Here is an 8,063-nt window from a genome sequence, read left to right as displayed (position 1 = left end):
TCAAATTCTAACGGATAAAGAGTAGAACAAATTTTCCTAATTTACAAAAATAATGAATTATAAACCTTGAGCCCAACCATTGTAAAGCAAATGCCCACCTGCTCAAATGGATGGATGGATGGACGGATGAATGGATGGATTGATTTGAATCTCTATGTGACATGCCCACCAATCCTAATCACTTTCATCTGCCCAAGAAATTTAAGAGCAAGGTCATGATAACATCAAGTTTCCTATTTCAGTTACATTTCTTGGCTTTTATCTACTTGAAGCAGAGTGGCAACAGTGGATGTGTGTGTGTGTGTGAGTGTGTGCGTGTGTGTGTGTGTGTGTACATCCTAGTTTGTTCACATTTATTGGCTTTCTTAGGTATTCTGAAATTAACCAGGCCTGCTAAGGGACATTAGTAAATATTTGGTCATAAAGTGTCTTCAGAGAACCATTTTCTGAGTTAACCACACCCAATAAACTCCTCTTGCATCACTGAAAGCCTTGTCTGGCTGTCAGGCAATGAGATGGTTTTATTGAAAAGACTCACGATGTAGTGAACAAAAGCTTAGGAAATAAACTCTAATCCCCAAAGGAAGACTCAATACAACTCTACTCACAGTAAAATATTCAATTTATGGCTTATATTGAATCCTATGTCTATAATTTACTGCCCTAACTACAAAGGAGTTTTTTTTAATACAAACCAATTTCAATTTATTTTACTATTTTCCTTGCCTCTGTTAAAGCAGAAATAACAAATTTTGCTGAAAGATTCAGAGACAAATGCAATAGACATTTCCAGGGATGCATCTTACAATCACCTGGTTTTCATCAGACTCTGAGTACCTAGGACTGTGTCGGATGCCCTGGGCACCCAAATGGGTACTCTCTTTTTTCACTGGCTTCCCAGGGAGTCCTGATATACACCAAAGACAATAGCTCTTAGGAAAACAATGGTGTGTTTATTCAATAAATATTTTAGGGTACCTACTGTGTGCAAGAATCATTCTAGATGCTGGGGACACAAGAGTCAACAAACTAGACAGCAAAGTCCCTTTCTTTACAGAGCTGTCATTTTAGAAGAGAGAGAGAAAGTAAATAGACATGTAAATATATACACTATAGAAACTGCTCAGGAGCCAGAAAAGTCCTCATTAAGTAAGAAGGTGCTTTGGGGGGAAAGATCTAAAGAAAGTGAAAGGAGGGAGCCATTCACAGATATGGAGGAAGAGTAATCGTGAGGGTTTTGGAGCAGAGTAGTTGATAGTCCAGCTTATAGTTTTAAAGGATCCTTCCGGCTACTGTATATAGAACTGACTCTACGAGTATGAGAGATAAAGAAAATTTAGGTAGATGGCAATTGCAGCCAACCTAGTGAGAGATGATGGTGGTGGACCAGGATGGTAACTGAGGATATGAGAAGACATGACTGGATTTGGGATACAGTTTAAAGTTAGAACAATGGGGATTTGCTCTTACATTAGATTTGGGATGTGACATGAAGACAGGTTTTGAGGATATCTTCAACGTTTTACCCTTAGTAACAAGAATCATGACATTGCCATTTTCTGAATAGAGAAGACAGAGGGAAAATTATGTTTGCAGGATGAAGATTATGAGTTCAGTTTTTCACGTGTCATGTTTGAGATGCTGTATTGATTATCTATTGCCACATAATAAATTTTCCCAAAACTTAGCATCTTAAAACAACAAATATTTATTATCTCACAGTTTCTGTGAGTCAGGAATTTGGGAGCACCTTAGCTGGTGGTTCTGGCTCAGGATCTGTCATGAGGTAGGGGTCAAAATATCAGCCAGGGCTGCGCTCATCTGAAGGCTTGACTAGGGCTGGAGGAGCTGATTTCAAGATGGCACACTCAACATGGCTGTTGGCAGGAGGCTTCAGTTCCTTATTGACTGTTGGCCGGAAGCTGCACTTCCTCACCACATGGGTCTCTCCATAGGACTTGTTGAGTGTGTTCCCACGATGGCAGCTGGCTGCCCCCAGAATGAGTGATTCAAGAGAGCAAGGCAGAAGTCACCATGCCTTTTATGACCTAGCCTCAGAAATCATACGTTGTCATTCCCATAATATTCTGTTAGAAGAAAGTCATCAATTCAACTCACACTCAAGGAGAGAGAAATTAAGCTTCACTCCTTAAGGACATTGTATCAAAGATTCATGAACATTTTTTTAAAACCATCACAAATGCCTATTAGACATTCAAGTGGAGATATTGTACATGCAGCTGGTTATACAAATCTGAAGCTCAGTGGAGAGGTCTGGAATGGAGATACAGCCTGGGAGTTGATAAATGTTCATTATCATTATTATTATATCCTTATGCCATAGCAGTTATGAGCACAAGCTTTGGTGTTAGATCTGAGTTCAAATTCCAAATCATGCACTCACTAGCTACTTGACCTTGATGGCCGTATGCAAACCTCTTGCAGTCACACTCTTCTTCTTTATAAAATACCTAGCTAGTCTTATCTCCAGGGAGCCTTGGTCCACCCAAAAACCCGAAAGCGAGGTAGGCTGGTTTCCCAAAGAAAATACAAATTGCAGCACCAGGATAAAGAGGAAGGAAACTAGACAAAACCAACAGACCCCCATATAGACATTTCAAGTAAAGCAATGCCAACGGATCCCTTTAAAAGATATTTGCACATTGGGATGTGAAACCCTTCTCTGTCCAAAGAAGTTGGTCAAGAGTGTCCTTGATACCCATGAAATAATTGATCTGAGTGGATTTTTATAGTTTTAAACAAAGGAGAGACAGAATTTTAGGGAGGCAGGGAGGAGAAATAGGCATCACACTCAGCCACCAGACCCCGAGAGAGAGAGAGACTACCCCACATTCCCTAAATCCCCACAAGAAGCAGCAGACATCTGTGGGAAAGCTTCAGAACAGCACAAGCTTAGAGAATGAGGATTTCAAGGCGTTTTTACCCAGATATCAAAGGCAGTTCTCCAGCTGTCATCCAAGCCACCATTATAATATTGATCATAATTTTCAAACTATCTCCACCACCGTACCCAGTGGAGATTAGGAAAATTCACAATGGTACTCGAATCCAATGGGTGGGAAATGGGGAAGAAAAGTCACGACTCCAAGAAAACAAAGAAGCTAGTGAGATGCGAGACGGATGATGAGTCCCCGTTTTAGAAAAGTTTAAGATCGCTAAATCTGTAGACACAAAGCTATTCTTTGATTCATTTGAATATAATGGTTGATTCATTTTTTATAATGATTTTATGAATGGGTACTTTTTAATGACGTTTCAGATTTATAAAAAGGTGTTGGAGAGTAATAGAGCGAACACCTCTGTTCCCACCCAGTTAAAGAAAAAGAAAAAAATTTATATAGTTAACAAACCATGTATATTGATTCAAGTCTTTAAAGTATGGCTGTGATAAACATAAAAAAATGAAAACAAGTTATTAAAAAATAAACAGTAGGGCTTCCCTGGTGGTGCAGTGGTTGAGAGTCCGCCTGCCGATGCAGGGGACGCGGGTTCGTGCCCCGGTCCAGGAAGATCCCACATGCCACGGAGCGGCTGGGCCCGTGAGCCATGGCCGCTGAGCCTGCGCGTCCGGAGCCTGTGCTCCGCAACGGGAGAGGCCACAACAGTGAGAGGCCCGCGTACCGCAAAAAAAAAGAAGGCAACGGACCTCATTGAGGTCACATGATTTAATAGCATCATTAGAGGCAAGTGGCCGACCCAGGACCTCAGTTCTCCCTGACCCCAAAGGCCATGTGTTTCATTGTCAGCTGGATAGCAATGCTCCGTAAAATGGTCAGATGCTTAGCTCTCAGACTGGAAAGAATTGAGAAGACTGAGGAGATTCAACTTTGGCAAGAGTGTGGAAAGTGTGGGATTGTCAGACCCTGCTGGTGCACATGTAAATCTGTGCCTCTATGTTGGAAGTGAATTCAGCAATAAAAATTCAAAGGGGATATGCACATATGCAATAACCCGGCAACTCCACCTCTTGGTACCTACCCAAGAGAAACACCGTCATGTGTGCCCTAGTGGACAAAGTGAGGCTGTTTACAGCAGCATGGTGCAAGCTGGCAACAACCTCCAGATCCCTTCGTGGAAGAAGGGCTCACGTGTTATGAATGCAACCACTGGCCGGCTTCGAGGCTGGATGTAAACACGGAATAAGTCTAGGGTACTGACATGAACAATCTCCTCTACGTAATGCTAAAAGTGAAAAATAAGCAAATTACACACACAATAGAGGAGAACAAAGCTATCTGTATTTTTAAAAACCTTACACGTCTATGTAATGCATGGGAAAACATCATGAAAGATACACATCCAACTGCTGGCAGGGATTATCTCTGAGGAGAGGAGTGGATGGGGGAGGGCAGAGAGCTCAAGAGTGACTAGGTTTTTCTGCATTATTTGAATAGTTTACAAGACTATGCATGTTTTCTTGGGAAATGTTTGCAGAGCACTGGGATTAGATAAGGCTCAGTAAAAAGGAGGACCACCATGCAGTGATTCAGAATCCTCCTGACAGCTCATCTCGCTGGAAAAAAAAATGCACATTTTGCACATCTGTACAAAACCTCATTCAGGGGGTTCACTGAAAAAAATGTCCATGAGACCTACTGACCCCTGGTTTAACGGACCTGCAATGAAGGGAAAGCTTATGGTGGATGAACGTGCCACGAGGCCTTTGTTGCCCCTTCCTGGAGAGGTGGGATCTGATTCTACCCCACCTGGAATCTGAGCGGCCTCAGTGACTTGCTTGACTAGTAGGATGCACCAGAAGTGGTGCCCTGGAACCTCCGAGGCTACTCCTAAGAAGCCTGGCTTGCAGCTCTGCCCTTGGGACACTCGCTCTGGGGGAATCCAGCCTCCATGTAAGGACTCTGGCTCCCCGAGATCACCGTGCTGCAGAGGCCACATGGAACAGACGGTGCCAGCAGGGCCCAGCCTTGCAGCCATCTTTGCCAGAACACCAGACACAGAGTGAAGCCACTTTCACTTCCAGACCAGCCCATCCACCAGCCTTCAGGGGATCCCATTCAACACCATGGGGGACAGGAAAACTGCCCAGGTGAGCCCTGCCCGCATGCCTGACCCACAAAATCAGGAGACGTAACATACTGCTTGTGGCTTTAAGCCACTAAGTTTTGGGGTATTTGTCACTTGGCAATAACACGAAGGGGATGCATTCCTATGATCTGGAGTGAAAGTGGGGACCCCAGCTATCCAGGGACCCTGGGAGGGTTCTTCCCGTCAGACCTGATATCTTAAAGTGTGTCCTGACCTTCCACTGAAATAATTTCCTCCCTTCCCTCTTTCCTGCCTTCCCTCTTGTTTCCTTTCCCAATCATTAACTGAGCACTTACTAAATAAGTACAAAGCATGGGACAGACTCTGGGGAAACAAAGATCGGTTAGATTGGGTCCCTATTCTCAAGGGACCATTTCAGTGTGAAATAGATAGACATGCAAATGGTGACAATACATTTCAAAATCATAATAACTACAATGCTACTATTTAGCATGAATTGGCTTTAAATGGATGAACCCGTTTAATCCTCTAAGATGGGTCTGGGTCCCATTATTATTTCCAGCCATCAGATGAGGAGACTGAGACACACAGACATGAAGAGACGCGTCCAAAATCTCATGAATCAGGAGTAACAGAGTCCAAATGTGAACCCAAGCTGCCTGGTTCCAAAGCCACCAAAACTGTTGGGGAGAGAACAGGCTGTAGGGCCCCGAGGGAAGCAGGGAGCCCCTCGAAGATACGATGGTGCCGGCTCAGGTCCAGGTCAAGGTGTTTTGCACGTTTAGGACTGAAGGGCTGGCCAGCAGGTTAGAGATGTAGGCGGAATGTTGACTTGATGGGGTTGGCTGCTGGCTGCGTCCCTCCCGCACAATCTAATGAAAGCACGTGAGGTTTGGGGTGTGAGAGAGAGAGAGAGAGGTCAAAGATGGAGCAAGATTTGCTGGGAAAATCGAGAGTTCAGTTCGGTGAAGTACGTTGGAAATCCACGGATACCTTTCGGTGGCCTGTGGTAAACGAGTCCACTTTTTCAAAGGAGGAGATTTCACTCTTGAAAAAACACCTGCTCGGGAATTCCCTGGATGTCCAATGGTTAGGACTCCAAGCTCTCACTGCCCAGGGCTTGGGTTCAATCCCTGGTCGGGGAACTAAGATCCCACAGGCCACACGGTGTGGCCAAAAACAACAACAACAAAAACACCTGCTCAAACTCATAGGGACAGAAAGTCGATGGGGGCTGGGTTGCCAGGGGCTGGAGAAGGGGAGACAGGGAGTTAGCGTTTAGCGGGCACGGGACTTCAGCATGGGAAGATGAAAAGTTCTGGAGATGCAGGGTGGCAATGGCTGCACAATGATGTGAAAGGACTTAATGTAACAGATGTGTGCCCTAAAAATGGGTAAAACGGTACATTTTATGTTATGTATATTTTACCACCAAGAAAAAAAAAAAACCTGGATTTTTGGAGTCTCTGGAAAAGTTGGAAAGTCTGGCAAGACTGTGGTGCCCCTCCAGGTCCCCACTCACATGTCAGGACCCTCGGACACCCAGGTTTTTGGCTCCGTGGAAGGCCCAGACCAGCTTTCCAGGCAACCTTCCTCCTTCTGGGTGATTCCTTTGCTCCATCCCGTTCCCGAGGCCCAGGAAGTGTCAAGGAGAGAGTCAGGTCTCTGGGGCAGAGGAGGACAGCCGGGCTGGGACCTCAGGCTTCTAGTCTGTCTCTAAGTATGATGATTGTTGTTGCCCCGTGATTAGCCGGCTCTGAGCCAGCATTAACTAGTCACTCATCAATTCCTGAAGCACCTTCAAGCGTGGCCCCACCCTGCACTTGGCAAACAGGCCCCACCAGTCCCCCCTCGGCGGCGTGGGGCTGGGGCTCCTGGCCTGAAAGGAAGAGTGGAAGCAAGGCCACGGGCACAGGGAGCTCTGCGCGTGGCCGGTGTGTGTCTGTGTGCTGTGTGTGTGCGCACACGTGTGTGTCTGTCACCACCACCATCACCACCACCATCATCATCATCATCATCATCATCATCTGAGCTGCACAGACCAGAACACACAAGTCGGAAGCTTGCAAATCTGTTTCATCTGTCCTACATGTGTCTTTTACATTGTGAACCAGTATTTTTTATAAAGGGAGATGTCACGTAAATACCCTGGTTTCTGGCTTCTTTTTAAAAATCTGAAGATTTGGTGACATTGGACTTGCATTCCCACCTGGCACCGGTCAGCCAGAGCTAAGTAGCCACTGCTCCCTTTAAATGGGTCCAGGTCCCCAGGCCGCCCTCCCCAATTCACAGGTACACATGTCCACTCACATCTGAGCCACCTACTGGCCTTAATGGCCTTGGAGTTTGTCACCTCTGCTCTAATCCAATCCCTCCATCTCCCCGGGGATGACCAGAGAGGTTGTGTGGCCCACCCGAAGTCACCCAGCAAGTTGCAATGGAGTTGGGACTGGACCCCAGGCCTCTTGACTTTCAGCTTTCTTGTTGTCACTAGGTATTTATAACTGTGGGGCTTCCAGCATCCAGGACTGTGAGAAATAAACATTTGTCATCTATACCCTCCAGTCCATGGTGTTTTTGTTATAGCGGCCCAAATGGACCTGGACAATCCATTTTAGGATGCTGGGACCTTGAGAAATAAGCCTCCTCTTTACATTCAGATTTTTTTCCTGAAAAATGAAATATAATTTTAAAAAGATGTTTCTGATTAAACAGACTCCAGAAATGACTAAATAGAAAGAGATACTTTCTCTTCCCTCATAAGAAAATTTACGATGATATTTCTATGTATATTGGATTAAATCACATGGCCTTTTATTATGACATTTAAAAATTTATACTCGGCCTCATTTCACAAAGGAGTTAAAACAGAAAGTTGGACATATTTTATGGAAATAATTATTTAACTCAGACTCTGCTTTGTTACTGTAATACTCAAAAAGTTTCTAGGAGAATTATATCTTTAGGGGAACTCACAGGCAGTCTAAAGAGACGCCAGACGTATCTAAAGCAAACAAAAACACTAATTTGGAAAG

Source organism: Mesoplodon bidens, assembly GCF_964165515.1.
Source record: "Mesoplodon bidens genome assembly, chromosome: 15".
NCBI classification, from domain to species: domain Eukaryota; kingdom Metazoa; phylum Chordata; class Mammalia; order Artiodactyla; family Ziphiidae; genus Mesoplodon; species Mesoplodon bidens.
The sequence above is the reverse complement of the archived record's forward strand: the minus strand, read 5'-3'. Positions refer to the sequence as shown.